The sequence below is a fragment of the Podarcis muralis genome, chromosome W (assembly GCF_964188315.1).
Source record: "Podarcis muralis chromosome W, rPodMur119.hap1.1, whole genome shotgun sequence".
Lineage (NCBI taxonomy): Eukaryota > Metazoa > Chordata > Lepidosauria > Squamata > Lacertidae > Podarcis > Podarcis muralis.
In genome coordinates, this window is record NC_135674.1 from 19,342,745 (window position 1) to 19,364,945 (window position 22,201).

The following is a 22,201-nucleotide window of genomic DNA, read 5'->3' on the forward strand; positions in this document are numbered from 1 at the left end:
TTTAACAATCCCCGTGGATCAACTCAATTCCTTTTGCAGTAAACCTTTTTGGAAATAGCTTCGGATTCTTAAGTTCTCACAAAAGCAGTAGGGAAGGTGCTTTTAGAAGGATCTTAGACGATTCTTGTAAATTACCATTGGAGAATGAAAGTTCACACCTTAGTAAACCCTGAAGCTTGAATTGGAAGAAGACCAAAAGCATATATAAAGCAGAAGAAATATACAGAAGAAAAAGAAAAAGGAAAAGGAAATCCAAATCGTAATAATATACTCTGTCCACCAGGTGGCTCCCTCTTATGCTGCTCTGCACCAGAGTCAGTCTCTCTCCAGGAGCAGTCTGGAGAGTCTAACTGCAGGGGAAGAAAGTCTGTTTTCCATTCGTTAAGTAGCCATCAGAAGTCAAAAATCTCTCCAACTCGGAGTTGAGATATCAGCAAAGAGATGACTGAGCAGAAGAGAGTTATAAACCAGGCTGATCCATACTACAAAAGTAAGTAGTCTTTGTTAATTGGTCGCTACAGCGCTTCCGTCTCTCCAAATGTCGTCAGCACTTTCTCTTCCGCTCTCACTTAACTGTTCTTATTCAGTACAGAGAAAAAACTCCTTCTCCTCCTTCCCCCTCGGTTCATTAAGCGGTTCCAATGTAGAAACTTTACCCTCTGTTCCCTGTTTTAAACAGTCCTATATTTTTAATAGGTATCCAAATACTTTAATAAAGGAGTCTTTTCAGGGAAACAAAGCAGTCACTAGGGGAACTCACTTTCTTTTCCGCGCTCTGATACTCTCCTGCGTGTTCGCTGATTCCGGATAAAGGCTGAACTCTATAAACAGCTTATTTTCCACCGGGTTTCTCTGTTCCAAGAAACGTTGTACCCCTCATATTTAGCTTGCTCCCCGGTTTCCTGTGCTTGAGAATGGAACGCTGACCCTCGGCGAGACCGGGGCTTTCCACTACTTGGGAGGGTAGATATGGCTGCCCTTGACCTGCCGCTCGACACCACCGCTCTCTTCACCTCTTTTGGAGGTTACCTGACGGCGAGGCGAGCCGCAACCGGTCTCTGCTGGCCCCCTGTACCTCCGGACACCCTCCTGAGGTGTATCTGGGGTGCTTTCTGCCCTTCAGCACCCCCTTTACCTCCCTTTGTAGGACGGGATTTTCGCTCTCAGTCAAATCCCTTCTCGCTGCGAGGACGCGCTCCACCGGAAGTCCGGACTGGAAGAAGTTTCAAGACTATTTACAAAAACTTTATAAATTGTATGAATGTTAAGAAAGTGCATGAAAGGAAATAATATGGCATCAGCAGCCTAGATGAGAAATATATGAGAATAAGTGGAATGATAAAGACGAGATTTGAAGTAATGTTATGCCTAAACTAAGTAGTTAAATATTTGATGGAAACATTTAAAATTAGAGGCATAATGTATGAGAACTAGAACATAAGAACTGAAATAAGGTAATAAATTGCAGTTTATAATTTTTTTTACGGAGAACGCAGGAAAGGGAGACGTGAGGAAGTCCAGATAGTTATGGGAAAAAATGTATGAAAGGTTGTGATTTCTTTCTTTTTTCTTTGTTATATTTTATGTTTTATATCTTTGTCTATCTATGTCTTCTTTGTTTGTTACTTAGTGGTGATGGTGTCTCATATGTTTGGTGATTTTCTTTTGTTAAAAACTTGCAATAAAATATTTTATTAAAAAAAAATAAAACAATTTACAATCACAGAAAATATACATTTAATGTGTCAAGCTCCAGGGTAAACAGTGTGTACAAACACACCTGTCCATTATAACAGAGGGATAAAACTAGAAATGCAGTCTTTAGCAAGCAAACAAATGAATCCAAATTCAGTATAGCTAAACAAAAAAGAAAAGAAAAGAAAATCAGTTATAGCTGTGCAATATGAAATAAAAAGCAACCACTTACCCCAAACACAACCCTTCACAGAACTCCCCATGACGCTGGAAGCTCAAACGTTTAGTGAACCCATCTGCCATGTTCTCCTGACTTGGACAGTGCTTCAGCCGTACCAAACCTGCCTGGACACTCTGACACACATTCTGGAAACGTATGTCCAAATGTTTGGATCTGGACTTAAACTGTCCAGACTCTGCCAACTTTAGACAAGGTTGATTATCTTCCCAAACAGTGATGGGCAAGCAACAATCCCCACAGATCTCCTGGACCAAACAATGGTAGAAGTCCAATTCCCTGCACAAATCAGACAATGCACTGAACTCAGCCTCAGTAGAGGAAAGTGCAATAAGACTTTGCTTCTGGGACTTCCACCCAACTAGAGATTCCCCAAACTTCACTACTAACCCAGACACCGATTTCTTGTCTCCAAGATTTGCCCAATCACTGTCAGTTCAGCACGTGAGCTGTGTGTCACCTTCAGCTGACAACGTGAGGCAAAAATCTTTGGTATCCTGCAAATACCTCAGCACTCTCTTGATGCCTAGCCAGGCACTGACACTGGGCTTTGTAGCCTCCCTGCTGAGCAGATTCACAGCAAACACTATGTCCAGTCTGCTCCACTGAGAGAGATACAACAGACTCCCTAGCGCTGACTGAAAAAACTCAGGGTTTTGGAACTCAGAACGATCCCCAATTTGACTGTCCTTCATGTAGCTTGTTTCCATGGGCATTCTGACCCCTGCACAGTCAGACATCCTGAACTTCTCAAGCAACTGCTCAATCTTGCCTTTCTGACTGAGCAAAAAGCTTCCGTTCTCAGACCTGTCTATCTGAACTCCTAGGCAAACCTTTATTGGACCAAGGTTTTTGAGCTTAAAGTGCTTTCCAAGCTCTTTGGCAAAACCTTGCACCTGTTTCCCTGTCTGTGACAAATGTATGATGTCATCCACAAACACCAGGATCAATTCCTGTGTCTCTCCTGACCCCTTCAGGTACAGGCATCTGTCTGCAAGTCTCCTTTGGAAACCCATGCTTTCTAAAGCATCATTCAGACACATGTTCCAATTTCTGGCCGATTGACTCAAGCCATAAATGGACTTGTACAGTTTCCACACAACACCTGGCTCATTGCCCTCAAACCCTGGAGGAGGTAGCATGTACAGATCCTCCTTCAGGTCTGAGTTCAAATAAGCCACATCTACATCAAAGTGGTGCACTTGGTGCCCTCTTTGTGCAGCTACTGCTAAGAGCATGCACAGAGTTTCACTCCGGGAAGTGGGAGCATACACTTCGGTGTAATGCAGCCCCTTCCGCTGCGTGAACCCTCTGGCTACAAGCCTTAGCCTTGTACTGTGGTTCTCCAGTCACTGTGGGCTTAATCCTGTAAACCCAGCGACAGCTCACGCCCTTGCCTGCTGGAAGCTTCGTGGTGGAGAACACACCTAAAGACCTCATTGAGTTCAACTCCTTTCCCATTGCCTCTTGCCATTTCCTGGCTTCTGCTTCAGGCAACTGTTGAACTTCCTCAAAACTCTCTGGTTCACACTGCACCACACCAACCCACACACTAGTGACCTCAAACCTCTCAGGAGGTATCCCTTTAGTAGTGCGTGTGGAACGTCTGAGCACTACCTCAGGTGCCCCCTCTGACTCACTGGGGCCAGCTAGTGTGTCCTTGTCATCAGAAGACTCTCCCTCTGACTTACTGCATCTCCTGAACTTCTGCACTGGACTGGTGGGAGATGAAGGCCCACTCTTTTGCTCTAGCTTAATAGCCTGTGGAGATGCCCTTCCCTGTTCCTGCTCCTGGTCTGAGACCTGATCCTCAGCAGCAGGTTCAGTGTCTACCTCTCCCTCCTCAGCAGAGTCAAGCAGACTCTCTGAGAGAATGTCAGGATTCCCATGGATCCGTGTCCACCCACTCTGCTCACAGAACTCAGCACTCCTGCTGACTAGAATCCTTGACTGATCGCCTTCTGGATAGGCAAATCTCCACCCCTTTGTCCCAGGCTCATACCCACAAAAGATCATTTTCCGGGACCTTGGGTCACCCTTCCTGTGTTGGGCCTTTGGCCGCTGCTCCATCTCCATCTGCAGCTTGCAACGGGGCTCCTTGCGTGGCCTCCCACAGACCTTTGGCTGTTAGCCAGGCCTTAGGGCAGGAGCTCCAGCTGGCCTTGCTGCACCCACACACACAGGCACGACGTGACTGCTTCCATAACCTATTGAGTTAGATTGGCGTCCGGCACACTTCCCTGTGCCTCTGAGCCTTTGGACTTCTCCCTGGCTCCAAGCAGAGTTTCGCAGCAGCAGTGTGTGCCTTGTGTAGATGCAATAAATCACAGTCTGTATACAAGCTTCTTCCTAACCTAAAGAGGCTTTATTTATGCACAGCAAAGCAAAATAAATCAGCCGGGAGATCGAGCAGACATCCTCCTGGTTCATCAGTGGAAAACGAAAGAAAGTAACTCACACACAAAGAAAGATTCCCATATGTGAACAAGCCACACCTCAGTAGGCAGGGATGATACACAGAACTGTTTAACCCTGTAAGTTCTGATTCTCCTCACATGGTGTCCACCACAACGTTGTAGAGTCGACCCCCAGCATCTGCTTCTAGTGCTGTTGCTGTAGAGATATCTTTTTTTATATATATAAAATTTTTATTAGGGTTTTTACATTACAAAATAGAAAAAGAAAAAAGAAAAAATACAAAATAAAAGTAGTTAAAAACAATCAATCTTTTCATCACATTATTTTTCATTTACTTGTTTCCCGGACCTCCTCGTACCTCCCTTTTTTGTATTCCAGTTCAATTTATTAGCTCAGCAGTTTCTTTCCCTCTTTATTCTACCCAGATCTTTAATCTTAAATTATTATAACATTAAATTTTTACTTATAAAAAACCATTTTTTCATATTCTTTTATACCATTACAGCTAGAAACCACTTAATTTCAATCCAACATCATTCTAACATTCATTAATTTTACAGTATCTCTGTAAATAGTCTTTAAATTTCTTCCAGTCTTCTTCCACCGACTCTTCTCCCTGGTCTCGGATTCTGCCAGTCATTTCCGCCAATTCCATGTAGTCCATCACCCTCATCTGCCATTCTTCCAGAGTGGGTAAATCTTGTGTCTTCCAATACTTTGCAATAAGTATTCTTGCTGCTGTTGTAGCGTACATAAAGAAAATTCTATCCTTCTTTAACACCGATTGGCCGACTATGCCCAGGAGAAAGGCCTCTGGTTTCTTCAAGAAGGTATATTTAAATACCTTTTTCAATTCATTATATATCGTCTCCCAGAAAGCCTTAATCATTGGGCATGTCCACCAAAGGTGAAAGAATGTACCTTCAGTTTCTTTACATTTCCTTTTTTTTTTAAAATAAATTTTTATTAATTTACATCCAAAAAAAACCCAAACAAACAAAAAACATATTAGTTTCACATCAAATTTTTCACAACTTATTCCTTTTTAGGACTTCCTTCAGCTTTTCCGCAAATCATCCATAGTTATTATTTAAATTACGCATTTCTTAAATTTATATTGACATTATTCACATCTTTCTTTCTATTCCCTTTAGACAATATTCCTTAATTTTTCACAGTGCTTCTTTAAATCCCTTTAGTGTTATCTGTCTCTCACTTATATGTTCCAGATATTCCACAAATTTTCCCCAGTCCTCGAACTTTTGGTCTCTTAAATATCTGATCTTCCCTGTCAATTTATCCAGCTCCGCATAGTCTAACAGCTTCATTCTCCATTCTTCCACAGTCGGTATTTCCTGTTGTTTCCATTTCTGGGCCAGTAACAGTCTTGCTGCTGTTACTGCATATTGAAAAAATTTACAGTCCTTTCTTTTTATCTCGTTTCCTAATATTCCTAACAGAAAGACTTCTGGTTTCTTTATAAATGTATATTTTAGAATCTTCTTCAATTCATTATATATCTTTTCCCAGAAGTCTTTCACTTTCTTACATTCCCACCACATATGAAAAAAGGTACCCTCTTTATCTTTACACTTCCAACACTTATTACATGTCTTATACATTTTTGCTAATTTTACGGGTGTCATATACCATCTGTAAAACATTTTCATAACATTTTCTTTTAACGTCATACATGCAGTAAACTTTAAGCCTTCCCTCCATAGTTTTTCCCAGTCCTCAAATTGTATGTTATAACCCACATCTCTGGCCCAGTGAATCATTACCGACTTCACTTCTTCATCCTTTAAATTCCATTCTAACAACTTGTACATTTTGGATAAAATTTTACCATCATTATCTATAATTTCAGTCTGAAATTTAGAATCCTTGTCCGCATAGCCATATTCTTTACTGTCTTTCCTAAACATTTCGTTTATTTGGAAATAATGCAACCAGTCATATACATATTCTTTAACCTGCTCATATGGTTTCATTTTCCATTTTCCTCCATCTTTAAATAGCAGTTGACTGTATGTTGTCCACTTACTTCTCATATTAATTTTCTTTACACTCATAACTTCTAAAGGGGATAACCAGTGTGGCACTCTAGGTTCTAATAGGTTTTTATACCTATCCCATATTTCAATTAAAGGACCTCGGAAGATGTGGTTCTCAAAACCTTTATGGACTTTCTTTTTCTCGAACCATAGATACGCATGCCATCCAAATCTATTATCAAACCCCTCTAAGTCCAGCAATTCCTTATTTTCTAGTTTAATCCAATCTTTCAACCAGCAAAGGCATGATGCCTCATAATATAATTTCAGATCCGGCAGGGCAAAGCCTCCCCTTTCTCTTATATCTGTTAACAACTTGAATTGAATCCTTGGCTTTTTGCCCTGCCAAATATATCTTGAGATCGCTCTTTGCCACTCTTTGAAAATTCTGTTCCCCTTAATTATGGGGATAGTCTGAAATAAAAATAACATTTTTGGTAGCACGTTCATCTTGATTGTAGATATCCTTCCCCAAAATGTCAATTTCATTCTTCCTCACACCTCCAGGTCCTTTCTTATTTCATTCCAAACTGGCTCGTAATAATAATAATAATAATAATAATAATAATTTATTATTTATACCCCGCCCATCTGGCTGGGTTTCCCCAGCCACTCTGGGCGGCTTCCAACTGAATATTAAAAACAGTACAGCATCAAACATTAAAAACTTCCCTAAAGAGGGCTGCCTTCAGATGACTTTTAAAAGTAAAATAGTTGTTTATTGCTTTGACATCTGCTGGGAGGGCGTTCCACAGGGCAGGAGCCACTACCGAGAAGGCCCTCTGCCTGGTTCCCTGTAACCTTACTTCTCGCAATGAGGGAACCGCCAGAAGGCCCTCGGCGCTGGATCTCAGTGTCCGGGCTGAATGATGGGGGTGGAGACGCTCCTTCAGATATACTGGACCGAGGCCGTTTAGGGCTTTAAAGGTCAGCACCAACACTTTGAATTGTGCTCGGAAACGTACTGGGAGCCAATGCAGATCTCTCAGAACTGGTGTTATGTGGTCCCGGCGGCCACTCCCAGTCACCAGTCTAGCGGCCGCATTCTGGATTAATTGCAGTTTCCGGGTCACCTTCAAAGGTAGCCCCACGTAGAGCGCGTTGCAGTAGTCCAAGCGGGAGATAACTAGAGCATGCACCACTCTGGCAAGACAGTCTGCGGGCAGGTAGGGTCTTAGCCTGCGTACCAGGTGGAGCTGGTAGACAGCTGCCCTGGACACAGAATTAACCTGTGCCTCCATGGACAGCTGTGAGTCCAAAATGACTCCCAGGCTGCGCACCTGGTCCTTCAGGGGCACAGTTACCCCATTCAGGACCAGGGAATCCCCCACACCCGCCCGCCCCCTGTCCCCCAAAAACAGTACTTCTGTCTTGTCAGGATTCAGCCTCAATCGTAGTTGTTCTTATATAAGTCTATATTTTTGGGAGTTACCCATATTCCTAGGTATTTCACCTTTTTAACCGCCTCTATCTGTGTTTGCTGTTGCATTGTTTCTATTGCACTTTGATCCATATTCTTCACAATCATTTTCGTTTTCTTCTTATTTAATTTGAAACCTGCCACTCCTCCAAACTGTTCAATTTCCTCCAATACTTCTTTTACTGTAGTTGTTGGCTCTTCAATTATTATTACCAAGTCATCTGCAAACGCTTTAATCTTATATTCATTTTGGCTGATTGTCACTCCTTTTATTTTCTTACTTTGTCTAATAGAATTCAGAAGGACTTCTAATACCGTTATAAATAATAGTGGTGAAAGTGGGCATCCCTGCCTTGTTCCTTTTTGTATCTTTATACAACTCACGCTCTTCCCCCTGCAAGCCCATTCTCCACCTGGGCTTGGGGGGCGGGGCCCACACTCACCACCGCCACAACTTCAAGGACACTGGGGCTGCTGCAGCAAATTTTTAAAATGTTTTTATATATTTTAAAGTGTTTTAAAGGTGTTTTTACTTTTTATTTTGTTGTACCACCATAAATGGTGTTTTTATCCATGTATTTTTATTTTGTTTTGTTTTATTTTGGGTTGGGGTGGGATGGTTGTTGGGTGGGGCTGGGATTGGTTTTGTTTTGGTGTAATTGTTTTTTGTTTGTTTGCTTTTATATTTTGTAAATGGAGGCGAGTATGAGGCTTAGGATTCCTACTGTGGAGAGGCGAGGGAGGTATGGCGGTGGGGGCAGATGTCATAGGCGAAGGGGATCGAGATACGGATATGCTCGTACCCCTTCCAATCTGCGCCCCATCCCGAGGGACGAGGGTAGGGTGAGCAAGGATTACTCACCTCCGTCACTGGTGTTGTGCAACGCCAGGTCTATAGGCAACAAAACCGCCACCCTGCGAGATTTCTTCATCTCGCAGGGGGTCGACCTGGCTTGTGTGACGGAGACCTGGGTGCGCGAAGGGGATACTGTTACCTTACGAGAGATGGCGCCCCCGGGTTTCTCCGTCCTCCACCAGTCGCGGACTGTGGGCCGGGGGGGAGGGGTGGCATTGTTAATCCGGGAAGATTGTTCTTTCAGGGCTCTACCATCGCCATCGATCCCCGGCATTGAATGTGTTGGCCTAGTGTGGGGCTCCGAGGTGAGCTTGGCTGTCTGGCTGGTGTACCGGCCACCTAGCGCACCAGCAGCCACCCTGTCAGGCCTGCTGGAGGCGGTGGCCGGCTGGGCCTTGGAGTTCCCTAACCTATTGGTATTGGGGGACTTCAACATCCATGCTGATGCCACTCCCTCCTCACAGGCTCTGGACCTGGTGTCTTCCATGGCGACACTAGGGCTCTCCCAGTTTGTTTCGGGCCCCACACATCAAGTAGGCCACACGCTGGATTTGATCTTTGGCGTCGGTATAGATGTGATCATGCTTCCTTCGATGAAGGTGCCATGGTCTGATCACTACGCTCTGAAAGCCAGGATTGACGTTCCACCCCCACCCTGCTTAGGTGGCGAGCCGATTTGGGCTCGCCCGCAGAGGCTGATGGACCCTGATAGATTCCGTCAAGCCTTGCGGGACCTTACTCCCCCTGGCGACTCATTGACGGAGCTTGTTGAGGGCTGGAATACCCAGCTCCTGGCAGCCATCAATGAGATCGCACCTAAGCGCCCTCTGCGACCCCGCAGAAACCGGGCTCCCTGGTTTACCGAGGAGCTCCGGAAAATGAAGCGGGACCTCAGACGGCTAGAGCGAGTATGGCGGGGTGCCCGTGACGGAGCTTCAAGAACATGTTATAGGGTTTTTATGAAAACCTACGAGATGGCAGTGAAGGCCGCTAAGAAGTCTTACTTCTCGGCCTCCATTGCATCCACCAGCTCTCGCCCAGCGCAATTATTTAGTATAATTCGGTCTTTAACGTCCCTCGAAGGACAGCCAAATTTAAATAACAATTTGACACACAGCTGTGAGGCATTTGCGAGCTTTTTTGCGGAGAAGGTCCTGTTGCTCCGCCATGACCTCCCTGCCAATTTGGATACAATAAAGGAACTGGAGGCCCCTCGACTGTCCTCGGGTCCAGTATTGGACCACTTTGACCGGATATCCCCAGCCAATGTGGACAGACTCCTCCGAGCTGGAAAGCCCACCACTTGTCCTCTCGACCCGTGCCCGTCCTGGCTGATTAGAGCGTGTCCAGACGAGGTGCAGGCCCCCCTGGGGGATATCATCAATTTGTCCCTTGGCACCGGGACATTACCAGGGGAACTGAAGGAGGCAGTGGTGCGCCCGCTTTTAAATAAAACATCATTAGATCCCTTAGATCTATCCAATTACCACCCGGTTTCGAACCTTCCATTCCTGGGTAAGGTGATTGAGAGAGCGGTTGCGGAACAGCTTGGTAGGTTTCTGGATGAAACATCAGCTCTGGATCCATTCCAGTCCGGCTTCCGCGCTGGTCATGGGACTGAGACGGCTCTGGTCGCCCTAACAGATGATCTCCGCAGGCAGCTGGATCGAGGCGGGTCGGGGCTGCTGATTCTTCTAGACCTGTCAGCAGCCTTCGACATGGTCGATCACGAACTCCTGGACCACCGCCTTGCCGACGTGGGGATCCAGGGCACAGTCCTTCAATGGCTGCGCTCGTTTCTCTCTGGTCGGGGACAGAGGGTGGCGCTTGGGGGGGAATTGTCATCCCGCCACTCCTTGGTGTGTGGAGTGCCCCAGGGTGCGATACTCTCCCCAATGCTTTTTAACATCTTTATGCGCCCCCTTGCCCAGCTTGTCCGGAGTTTTGGGCTGGGCTGCCATCAGTATGCTGATGACACCCAACTCTATCTGTTGATGGATGGCCATCCTGACTCGGCCCCAGACACACTGATCAGATGCTTGGAAGCTGTGGCTGGATGGTTACGTGGGAGCCGGTTGAAGTTAAATCCCTCGAAGACAGAGGTCCTCTGGCTGGGACGGGACGATATGAGATTGAGGGGGCAACTCCCATCTCTTGCGGGGGTGCAATTAGTGCAAGCACCGTCCGTTAAGAGTTTGGGTGTAATCTTCGATACCTCCCTCTCCATGGAGGCGCAGATTGCAGCTATAACGAAGGCGGCATTTTTTCATCTCCGCCAAGCTAAGCAGTTGGCTCCTTACCTCTCTCGCCCTGACCTAGCCACTGTGATCCACGCGACGGTCACCTCCAGACTGGATTATTGTAACTCGCTCTACGTGGGGCTGCCCTTGAGACTGACCCAGAAACTCCAGCGGGTGCAGAATGCCGCAGCGAGACTCCTTACGGGGTCTTCACTGCGAGATCACATTCATCCAGTGCTATACCAGCTGCACTGGCTCCCGGTGGAGTACAGGATCAGGTTTAAGGTGCTGGTTTTAACCTTCAAAGCCCTATACGGCCTAGGACCCTCGTACCTACGGGACCGCCTCTCCTGGTATGCCCCACAGAGGAACTTACGGTCTTCAAATAAAAACATCTTGAAGGTCCCAGGCCACAGAGAGGTTAGGCTGGCCTCAACTAGAGCCAGAGCTTTTTCGGTTGCGGCTCCAACCTGGTGGAACGCTCTGTCGCAAGAGACAAGGGCCCTGCAGGACTTGACATCTTTCCGCAGGGCCTGCAAGACAGAGCTGTTCCACCAGGCCTTTGGTCAGGGCGCAGCCTGACTCCCTCCTTTGGCAATCTTTACAAAACTTTAGTTTATGGTTGCCATCAATTTGTATTTTAATTAATTTTTATAATGTTTTTATAATGTTGCATTGTTTTAGTGTTGTTAGCCGCCCTGAGCCCGGCTTCGGCTGGGGAGGGCGGGATATAAATAAAATTTATTATTATTATTATTATTATTATTATTATTATTATTATTATTATTATTATTATTATTATTATTATTATTATTTCTTCTGTGACTACATTATTTATAATCAGTTTGGCTTTTTGTTCTGTGTAAATTGCCCTTATTCCATTAAAGAACTCTTTGCCAACTTCCATATATTCCAAATTTCTCAACATAAAATCCCATGCTATATTGTCGAAAGCCTTCTCCGCATCCACAAACATCATTCTGGCTTGTTTATCATTCCTGGCAGACAGATATTCCATCATATTTATTATATTTCTTATATTGTCTTTCATCTGCCTGCCTGGAAGGAAACCTGCCTGATCCTTATGAATAATTTCTAATAATATATTCTTCATTCTCTTTGCAAGAATTCCTGCAAATATTTTATAATCCGTATTTAGCAGTGAGATCGGCCTATAATTTTTGACTTGGGTTAAATCTGAGTCCTGTTTTGGAATAAATGTAATATATGCCTCTTTCCATGTTTCCGGAATTTCTCCTTCTCTTAAGATGTTATTCATCACTTCCTTCAATGGCGTCATCAAAATAGGTTTCATTTCTTTGTAATAGCACGCGGTGAATCCATCTGGCCCTGGAGCCTTTCCCCTTTTTAAATCTTTTATTGCTTCTTTTATCTCTTCTATTTCAATTGGGGTATTCCGTTGTTCTTTTTTATCTGTCGGGATCTTCTGCACCTTTTTATCTTTCAGAAATCTCTCTATTTTCCTCAAATTATTTCTTTCTCTATTTTTATATAATCTTCTGTAATAGTCCAAGAACCCCCTTCTGATTTCCTTCGGATTGGTTATCTCTTCTCCTTCCAGTGTAATTTTGTTTATTGTATTCTGTTCCTTTCTTTTTTTAATTTGCCATGCAAGCCATTTTCCTGATTTGTTCGAAAATTCGAAGTTTCTTTGTCTCAGTTTTTTAATATTCCATTCCACTTCTCTGTGGAATGAAACTGTGGAATGGAAACTGAGCTTGTAAAGCTTTGATATTTTCTTTTATTTTCGAGCTATTTGGTTTCTTGATTAGTTTTTGTTCGTTGTCCATTATCTGCTTCAAGATTTCTTCTTTGCTTTTTTCTCTATTTTTATTTTTAATTGTGTTCTGCTGGATGAAGAATCCTCTCATTACTGCCTTGCTTGCATCCCATACCACTTTTGTCTTTGTACCTTTATTACAGTTGTCAACAAAATATTCTGTTAGCCTCTTTTGCGCTTTTTCAACAATTTTCTGGTCATCCAAGAGATAATCTTTCATTCTCCATCTAAAAGTTCTTTCCTCAAAGCTTTTCAATTCAAGTTCTATTGGACTATGATCGGAGATTACTTTCGGTTGAATTTCTATTTGTTGGGTTCTTGGAGTCAGCTCACTCGAAAACCAAATCTGATCTATCCTTGACATTGACTGATTCGGTTCGGAGTAGTAAGTGAATTGTTTGTCCAACGGGTGTCTAAGACGCCAAATGTCTGTCAAATTACAATTTTTTATCATTGAAAAGAAAGATTTAGGTAATTTCCCTTCTTTACTTGCTCCTTCTCTAAGTCTATCCATTTCCAGCGAAACCACTCCATTCATATCACCCATTAATATAATTTTCTGGTCCATATATTCAAATAATTTTTCTTCTAGAGTTTTGTAGAATTCAGTCTTATTGCCATTTGGTGCATAGATCCTGACTATAATCAATTTTTCTCCTTGCCATTTGATTCGAACCGCAATTATCCTTCCCTCTTCATCTTTGAAAATTTGTCGGGCTTCAATTTTGTTCTTAATATACATAACCACTCCTCTTTTTTTCTCCTTAACTGAAGATACGAATTCATTTCCCAATCTTTTATTGATTAATATTTTTTTATGTCTTCTTGCCACGTGTCTCTTGTAAACAAATAATGTCTAAATTTTTCTTTTTAAAAAACTGTTCAATTTTGTTCCTCTTCTTTTTTTCGTTCATCCCATTAATGTTCCAATTCCAAATTTTTAACGCCATGATGTCCAAATTTTAAATAAATTTTATTTATATTTCTATAATTTGGCTGTCTCTTCTTCTTCCTCCTCTTCTTCTTCGTCTGTTTTCTTTCCATTCTCTCCCTCTTCTTCCTCTGGTTTTAATTCTCCTGGTGTTCTTCCCTCTGCTCCTTTGGTTTCGTCCATATCTGATCTTAATTCCTTATACTTTCTCAAAAATTTCCCAGTTTCTTCTGGGTTTGTCAATCTGTTTTTTGTTTTTTTTATAAGATTTTTATTAAGGTTTTCAATTTTATACAAACAAAGCAAAAAAGTACAAAAACAAAAATAGAAAAAACATTAAAAACTCATACCGTTCACAACTTATTTTCAATAACATATTTCCCTGACCTCCTCATACCTCCCCTTCCTGTTTTCTAGTTCAAATTATTTGTTCAGCAAATACTTATCTCATAAAATTGTCACTAAATAGCACCTTATTTTTTATCCAACTTCCTGAAACTTAAACATTTACCTTAAAATAACCGTTTTTTCATAACCTTTTGTACCATTACAGCTAAAAACCACTTAATTTCAATCCAACATCATTCAACATTCCTTAATATTGCAATATTTCTGTAAATAGTCCTTAAATTTCTTCCAATCTTCTTCTGCTGACTCTTCTCCCTGGTCTCGGATTCTGCCAGTCATTTCTGCCAATCCCATACAGTCAATCAACTTCATCTGCCATTCTTCCAGAGTGGGTAAATCTTGCATCTTCCAATACTTTGCAGTAAGTATTCTTGCTGCTGTTGTAGCGTACATATAAAAAGTTCTATCTTTCTTTTCCACCAACTGGCCGACCATGCCCAAGAGAAAGGCCTCTGGTTTCTTCTCAAAGGTATATTTAAATACCTTTTTCGATTCATTATAAATCATTTCCCAGAAAGCCTTAATCTTAGGGCACGTCCACCAAAGGTGAAAAAATGTACCTTCATTTTCTTTTCCAACATTTATTATCGGGCAGATGGTAGATTTTTGCAAGCTTGACTGGGGTCATGTACCACCTATATATCATTTTCATAATATTTTCTCTTAAGCAGATTTAACCGTCTCATCCTGAGTGTTCCATTTCAACAGCAAGTTATACATTTTTGACAAAACCTTAGTTTTAGGTTCTAACAGTTCTGTTTCCAATTTAGATTTTTCCACCTGGAAGCCAGTTTTCTTATCCAAATTATAGGCCTCCGTTATCTGAAAATAATGTAGCCAGTCTTGCACCTTGTTTTTTAATTTCTCAAAACTCTGCAGTCTCAATCTATCTCCTTCTTGCTCCAGAATCTCCCAATATTTCAGCCATTTGGCCTCCATATTAAGCTTTTTCTGAGCTTTCGCTTCCAATGGCGACAACCACCTTGGGGTTTTATTTTCCACTAAATCCTTGTATCTAATCCAAACATTAAACAGAGCTCTCCTGACAATATGTTTTTTAAATGTTTTATGTGCTTTAACCTTGTCATACCACAAGTATGCATGCCACCCAAAAACGTTATTAAAACCTTCTAGATCCAAAATGTCTGTGTTCTCAAGAAGCAGCCAGTCTTTCAGCCAGCAAAACGCTGCTGATTCATAATAAAGTTTAAAATCTGGCAGGGCAAATCCACCCCTTTCTTTTGCATCAGTTAATATCTTAAATTTTATCCTGGGCTTCTTGCCCTGCCAGACAAATTTAGAAATGTCTTTCTGCCACTTCCTGAAACAGTCCATCTTGTCCACAATCTGCAATGTTTGAAACAAAAACAACATTCTAGGCAGTACATTCATCTTTATAGCTGCAATTCAACCCAACAAGGAAAGCTTCAGATTTGACCAAATTTCTAAGTCTTTTTTCACTTCCAACCAGCATTTTTCATAATTATCTTTAAACAAATTCCCATTTTTGGCTGTCATGTTAATCCCCAGGTATTTCACTTTCTTCACAACAGTTAGACCTGTTTCATTCTGAAACTTCTCTCTTTCAGTCAATGTTAAATTTTTCTCTATAACCTTAGTTTTTGACTTATTCAATTTAAATCCTGCCACCTGACCAAACTCTTGAATTAGTTCTAATACTCTTTTAGTACTAGATTCTGGCTCTTGTAACGTCAAAACTAGGTCATCTGCAAATGCTCTCAATTTATACTGTTTAGCTCCGACCTGTACGCCTTTAACCAACCGGTCCCTTCTAATCATATTCAGCAGGACCTCCAGAACCGATATAAAGAGCAATGGGGAAATTGGGCACCCCTGTCGTGTTCCTTTTTCTATCTTAAATTGTTCCGTAACCACATTGTTTACAATTAACTTAGCCTTTTGTTCAGAATATATTGCATCTATACCATTCTCAAAACCTTGGCCTACCCCCATACCCTGTAGGTTCTTTTTCATAAAACTCCAAGAGATATTGTCAAAGGCTTTCTCCGCATCCACAAATATCAGGACTGCTTTAGTGTTTATATTCACTTCTAGCTTTTCCAAAATGTCAATTACATTCCTCAGATTGTCCGATAGATGTCTTCCCGGTAGAAAGCCCGCTTGGTTCTGGGTTTGTCAATCTGTGCCTCTTGCTTCTATACATGAATGAAATTCCTTCCCGGTACTCCCATCTGAATTCGATGTTATTTTTCTTCAACGTCTGTACCAATGATTTATAAGGGTCTCTTCGTTTGAGTAGTCTAATTGGTATGTCTTTGAAAATAATTATGAAATTCCCGTCTATATTCAATCTCTTTTCTCTATTCTTCTGTAAAATCATATTTCTCATTTCTCTATCTTTAAATGTAATCAAACAGTCCCCTGTAAATCTTTTTGCTTTTGTTGTTTTCACTCGCATTCTGAATGCATTTTGGACAGTTTTTGCCATTTCTTCTACTGGTAGTTCCATCCATTGCGCAAATTCTGCTATCAGTTTCTCTTTAATATTTTCTCCTTGTATCTCTGGCACAGCTCTGAGTCTCAAATTCACCTCCCTCTGCCGCAGTTCATTCATAGCTATTACATCCTTCATTTCCTCTTGTGCTTTGTTTAATTCCATCATATTCATTTTTATCTTTTCTTCTTCCCGTTTGACATCTTTCATTTCCAATCTTGTCTTCTTCAATCCCTCCTCTACAGATTGCGTTCTCCTGAACGCTTCTTTTATTTGCCCTTTCAATTCATTAACTGTTTCATCAATTTTTTTATCCATTTTTCCAATCTTATTATCCACCTGCTCTAGTTTAGACTCTAAATTCTTTTCACTCTGCTTAATTTCCGCAAACATTCTTAAAATATCTGCCTTAAAGTCTGTTTCTTGTTTTGACCCTTTCCTTTCAGCAGGTGTCCCCCCATCAGTCCCTTTCTTCGATGGGTTTGACATTTTACTCTAATTAGTCCCACCAATACAATAACAACCTCTTGCCAATCCCTCCAAATTTATCAATTTTTCACTTTCACAATTATTCAATTTCAGATTTACAATTATAATTACTCAGTCTTCAATTTCAAGTTTTTACCCTCTCGATATTAATAATCATTAAATTATAGATACCACCAAATGTCAATACAGGGTTCACGCAATGCCGTCTTCTTGCCTCCACTCAGGCTAATCCTCTTTATAGTATTATTTTCTTGATGGGATCCGACCAAAAAGAGAGGAAGATAAGATTCTCCAAGTTCAGGAGTAGTGTATATGATAAACGTCCAAGCAGAAAAGAGAAGAGAGGATAATTCAAAATCCACATTCACAGGTGGCAGAAGATAACACAGTTATAAATCCAAGATGCCTTAAATGTCAAATTTGTTTTCAATATTATATCCGATGTCAGGGAACTGCCATCGGAAAGACAGGAGGTGCAAAGGCTCACTGAGGTTGAGAGAGACGTAGCAGCTGAAGAGGGAACCAGTAGGGGGAGATCAGGAACTCCAAGGGAAAGTGAGTCGGAGGGATGGCTCAGAGACGCTTCCAGCGAAAACAGTGAGGAGGTCTCAGGACCTCCTATAGGGACACCCACTCCTCGCCGGAAACTGTCACGCCGAGAGTCCAGGAGACGTGTTTCCGTTAAGGAGCTTTTATGTTGGAAACGATTCCGAAAGCAACCACTTTCGGATTCTGCTAGCGATTGACGCAGCCATGCTGGAGGGGCTCCGTCACAGGCAGAGGTTTGAAAACCTGATCAAACTCTGAGGGACTTGCATTTTACGCACAAGCAGCTCATCATCCCATCACATCCGACTTTCAGCAGCCATCAAACAGGAAGTGAAAAACAAGTCCCCCCCCAAAAAATGAGAAAAACAAGTTGTATTACTTAGTCCAACCACTAGAGGTCTTGGGGCCGTGTTGGTGTGGCGTTGTTACAGAAAGGACAAAAATATGTAGATATCTCCATCAATTAAGTCTCTTATATATCCAGGATTCCAAAAAAACAAAAAAAGTAGGGGGGGGGGAGTAGAAATAAGGATAGTTTACAACCGCCAAATAAACTTGCCAAAATGTACTTGTTCTTTAATAGTGTGTCTGTTTTACTATGCTTGGACATTCTTAATGGCGTCGAAGCCTTCTCTTCCGTTTCACTGTCCTTTGTTCTTTAAAAGCGAAAGTGGAGAAGCACTTCTTTCTTCTATTTATGCCCTCCGTTACACCAAGGGCTTCAATTTTAAACAAGTTACTCTTCTGTTCCCCCTTTTACTTTGATAATGTCTTTGATATAATGTATCCTCATAAACAGTTACTTTTTAGAAAAGTTCCTAAGGGAGAAAAAACAGTAACCGCTAAGGTAACTCACTTTCACTTTTCCGGCTCTGCAAATAGCGCTGCGTCTAAGTTGATTTCGGCTGTCAGCTGAACTCCGCAAACTTCTCTTTTCTCTCCGGGACTTCCTTATTGTTAGACCTTCAAATTTATGATTAATTTAGAACCAGATTCCTTTGATTTGAGAGCGTAGCGCTTCCTCAGCAAGCTCGGGGCTTCGCTATTCGGAGGTAGATAATGGCTTCCCTCGACCCGCAGATCTGCTCCGCCGTTCTCTTCGCTTCTTTTGAAGCTACCTGACGGCCGGGCTGAACGCTTCTGGTCCCGCCGGGAACCTGACCTTCTGGACACCCACCAGAGGTATTTTTGGGGGCCACCGCACCCTGTAGCACCCCTAATCCTCCAGAATAGCCCGGGATTTCCCTCACGGCAAAATCCCCGCTTGCGACGAGATCTTTACATTTCTTTACATTTCCAACATTTATTATCGGGCGAGTGATAGATTTTTGCTAGCTTGACTGGGGTCATGTACCACCTGTATATCATTTTCATAATATTCTCTCTTAGGGCATTACATGCCGTAAATTTCATTCCTGTGGTCCACAACTGTTCCCAGTCAACAAACATAATGTTATGTCCAACATCTTGAGCCCATTTAATCATAGCAGATTTCACCGTTTCATCCTGAGTATTCCATTTCAACAGCAAGTTATACATCCTAGACAAAGTCTTAGTTTTGGGTTCTAACACTTCTGTTTCCAATTTTGATTTTTCCACCTGGAAGCCAATTTTCTTGTCCAAATTATATGCCTCCATTATCTGATAATAATGAAGCCAGTCTCGCACTTTGTTCTTTAGTTTCTCAAAACTCTGCAGTTTTAGTCTATCTCCATCTTGTTCCAAAATTTCCCAATATTTCGGCCATTTAACCTCCATATTGAGCTTTTTCTGAGCTTTCGCTTCCATCGGTGACAGCCACCTTGGGGTTTTATTTTCCAATAAATCCTTATATCTTATCCAAACATTAAACAATGCTTTCCTAACAATATGGTTTTTAAATGCTTTATGCGCTTTGACCTTATCATACCACAGATATGCATGCCATCCAAATACATTGTTAAAACCTTCCAAATCCAAAATGTCTGTGTTTTCAAGAAGTAGCCATTCTTTCAACCAGCAGAAAGCTGCTGATTCATAATAGAGTTTAAAGTCTGGCAGGGCAAATCCACCTCTTTCCTTTGCATCTGTTAATATTTTAAATTTTATTCTAGGCTTCTTGCCCTGCCAGACAAATCTTGAAATATCTCTCTGCCACTTCTTGAAACAGTCCACCTTGTCCACAATTTGCAATGCCTGAAACAAAAACAACATTCTAGGCAATACATTCATTTTTATAGCAGCGATGCGGCCCAGCAATGAAAGCTTCAAATTTGACCATATTTCTAAATCTTTTTTCACTTCAACCCAGCATTTTTCATAGTTATCTTTAAATAAATTCCCATTTTTTGCTGTCATGTTAATCCCCAAGTATTTGACTTTCTTAACCACTGTTAAACCTGTCATGTTCTGAAACCTCTCTCTCTCAATTGGTGTTAAATTTTTCTCTAAAACCTTGGTTTTTGACTTATTCAGTTTAAACCCTGCAACCTGACCAAATTCTTGAATCAGTTCTAAAACCCTTTTAGTACTAGATTCTGGCTCCTGTAACGTCAATACTAAATCATCTGCAAATGCTCTCAGTTTGTACTGTTTGGCTCCGACCTGTATACCTTTAACCAACTGGTCCCTTCTAATCATGTTCAGCAAAACCTCCAGGACCGATATAAAAAGCAATGGGGAGATTGGGCAACCTTGTCGTGTCCCTTTTTCTATTTTAAATTCTTCCGTCACCACATTATTTACAATTAATTTAGCCTTTTGTTCTGAATATATTGCACTTATACCGTTTTCAAAACCTTGGCCTACCCCCATACCCTGTAAGTTCTTTTTCATAAAAGTCCAAGAAATGTTGTCAAAAGCTTTCTCCGCATCCACAAATATTAAAACTGCCTTAGTGTTTATATTCACTTGTAGTTTCTCTAGAATATTAACTATGTTTCTCACATTGTCAGATAAATGTCTTCCTGGGAGAAAGCCTGCTTGGTCTTTATGTATCTCTTCCACTAACACGCTTTTTAGTCTTTTAGCCAAAATATCTGCAAAAAATTTGTAATCCACATTAAGCAGTGATATGGGACGATAGTTCTTAAGCTGCGTCTTTTCAGTCTCTATTTTCGGTACAAGTGTGATATATGCTTCTTTCCACGACTCTGGTGCCCTATTCCCCTCCATTATTTCATTACAGACCTCTTTCAAAGGTTGTACTAGCCATTCCTTTAAAGATCTGTAGTATCTAGAAGTCAGTCCATCCGGTCCTGGAGATTTACCCAATTGCATATTCTGAATGGCATCTTCTATCTCCTGTTCAGTTATTTTATAGTTCAACATTGATTTGTTTTCTTGAGAGATTTTTTGTAATCCATTTTTTTTCAAAAATCGGTCTACATCGGTTTCTCTCTGTGGCCCTTGTGTATATAGTTGTTTGAAGTACCTCTGGAAGCAATTTCTGATCTCAGCTGGGTTCTGTATGTTCCTTCCTTCCACTTCTAAATTTGTAACTGTATTTAGTTTTTGTCTTTTTTTCATTTGCCAAGCCAACAGTTTCCCACATTTATTAGCCGACTCGAATGTCTTTTGTCTCATTTGTTTAATTTTCCATTCAATCTCTTGGTTCATCATTTTCATAAATTGCACTTGATATAACTTTATTTCTCTCAAAATCTCCTGCGACTTGGGTTTTTCTCTCAATTTTTTTCACCTTCCTTTATTTTCTCCAAAATTTTATCCTTCTTCTCATTCTGGATTCTCTTTTTTAGTGCATTCTGTTGTATCAAGAACCCTCTCATAACAGCCTTACTAGCGTCCCAGATTACTCTTTTTTCCACATTGGTGTTCATATTTATCTCGAAGTAGTCTCTCAAGGTTTTTTGGGCCTTCTTAAACACTTCTTCATCTCTAAATAAGGTGTCATTCATCCTCCATCTGAAGGAACCAGTTGGTATTAGTTTCATTTCCATCTTGACAGCATTATGGTCGGAGCAGGTTTTTGGGCAGATTTCCACTTTTCTTGTCTTTGGTGCCATTCCTCTAGTTACCCATATTTGGTCAATTCTAGTCCATGTCATTTTGGCTTCAGAAAAGAAGGTTCCCTCTTTGACCAAGGGGTTCTTTGTTCTCCAAATATCAACTAAGTCCAAGTTGTCTGTCATCTCAAAAAAAGTTTTCGGTAGTCTACCATCCTTAGTGACTACCTGTCTTTGTGCCTTGTCCATATGTGTAGATACCACTCCATTCATGTCTCCCAGCAAAATCACATTGTAATCCAAATAGTCCATCAGGATGCTATGCAACTTTTTAAAAAAATCAGATTTCCCCTCATTTGGTGCACAAACACCTACTATCAAAATTTTTTCTCCCTGTGTTTGAATTTCAATTGCCACAAATCTTCCTTGGTCATCTTTAAAGATAAATTACGGTAGTAATCTCTCTTTTGCGTAAATCACTACCCCTCTTTTTTTAACCTTGTCCGATGAAATAAACTCCTGACCAAGTCTTTTATTAATCAATAATTTCCTGTGTAACCTTGTTATATGTGTTTCTTGTAAACAAATCAGATCCAATTGTTCCTTTTTTAATAAATGAAACACAGATCTCCTTTTCTGAGGGGAGTTCAAACCATTACAATTCCAACTTAGTAGTTGC

The 22,201-nt window shown here is 41.4% G+C and overlaps 1 long non-coding RNA gene across 3 annotated transcripts in view; it reads left to right on the top strand.

The window, feature by feature from the left end:
• The window catches only part of LOC144326377 (uncharacterized), a 65,239-nt gene that overhangs the window by 40,648 nt on the left and 2,390 nt on the right, over positions 1–22,201 (top strand). For 2 of the 3 annotated variants that reach the window (XR_013391495.1, XR_013391494.1), the window contains exon 5: positions 284–490. The exons of the other annotated variant lie outside the window; for it this stretch is intronic. This is a non-coding gene — a long non-coding RNA (uncharacterized LOC144326377). The remainder of the gene's footprint in view (positions 1–283; positions 491–22,201) is intronic. 3 annotated transcript variants of the gene reach the window in all.